General features: G+C 42.5%; 1 non-coding gene across 1 annotated transcript; it reads right to left on the reverse strand.

The window, feature by feature from the left end:
• Positions 1 to 284: 284 nt before the first annotated feature.
• On the reverse strand, positions 285 to 391 carry LOC127124862 (small nucleolar RNA R71). Its single transcript, XR_007804340.1, has one exon. It is a non-coding gene; the product is annotated as a small nucleolar RNA R71 (small nucleolar RNA).
• Positions 392 to 1407: the final 1016 nt, after the last annotated feature.

A 1407-nucleotide genomic window follows, 5' to 3' on the forward strand; every position in this document is an offset into this window, starting at 1 on the left:
ATTTCGAACTTAAACCCTCCCTGTTGCAACTAGTGTAACAGAGACAATTCGCAGGTCTTGCTACTGAGAACCCAAACCAACATTTAAAAATCTTTCTCCAATTAGCAGACACTTTTAAAACCAATGGAGCTTCTCCTGAGGCAATCCGTTTAAGATTATTCCCGTTTTCCCTCAGAGATAAAGCACTATCATGGTTAGATTCCCTTCCACCCAATTCCATTACGACTTGGGATAACCTTAGAAGAGTATTCCTTGCTAGATACTTTCCCCCAAGTAAGACCGCCGTTCTTCGAAACCACATAACTAGATTTACCCAGAACCAAGGAGAATCGTTGTTTGAAGCTTGGGAGAGATATAAAGAACTGTTAAGAGCATGCCCACATCATGGTTTAGAAAATTGGTTAATCATTCAGACCTTCTATAATGGACTTCACTATAACACTAAGATGACCATCGACACTGCCGCAGGCGGTGCGCTGATGAACAAACCTTATCCTGAAGCTAGTGCCTTCATCGAAGATATGGCTCAAAACCATCAATCATGGGGAGTCGAACGAGCAATAGTTGAGAAGAAGGAAGCCCAAGGAGGAGTGCATGAATTAAGCTCTATAGACATGATGCAAGCTAAAATGGACGCATTAGCCCTCAAGGTTGAGCATATGTGCATAAACCCGAATACTGCAACCGCAGTTTTGTCGGATTGTGAGATATGTGAAACCAAAGGACACCAATCCGCAGAATGCAGTATATTAAACGAAACCCACTATGAGCAAGTGAACTACACCCAAGGGAACCCATATTCGAATACCTATAACCCTGGATGGAGGAATCACCCGAACTTCTCCTATAAAAACAATAACCCTATCCAAAATAATGCACCTCCGAGACAACCTGGTTACCAAGCCCCAAGACCAAATCAACCTATGCAACCTGTACCACCAAAACCAAGTCTTGAGAAAATTATGGAAAATTTTATCACTGCTCAAACTCAACAAAACAAAGAGTTCATGAACCAAAACATTCACGTTAACGAACTGATTACCCAGTTAGGAACCAAGGTTGATCAAATAGTTACTCACACCAAGATGCTTGAAACCCATATCTCTCAGGTAGCTTTAAACCAAGCCCCCAGACCACACCTGGAGGACAGTTCCCTGGACAACCTCAACAAAATCCAAGAGGACAAGCCAATGCCATTACCCTACAAAGTGGGAACGCTTATGATGAGCCATCAAACCCAAGATTGAGTGAACCCAAAACTTCTAAGGAATATACCGAACCCACGGGAAAAGTAAAGGAACCAAAGGAATCTGAAAAGCAGGGAGGTCAAGAAAAAGGAGAAGAACCTAAAGACAAAACTTATGTACCACCCCCGCCATATAAACCACCTATACCATATCCGCAAAG

The sequence above is a fragment of the Lathyrus oleraceus genome, chromosome 2 (genome assembly GCF_024323335.1).
Source record: "Lathyrus oleraceus cultivar Zhongwan6 chromosome 2, CAAS_Psat_ZW6_1.0, whole genome shotgun sequence".
Classification (NCBI taxonomy): domain Eukaryota; kingdom Viridiplantae; phylum Streptophyta; class Magnoliopsida; order Fabales; family Fabaceae; genus Lathyrus; species Lathyrus oleraceus.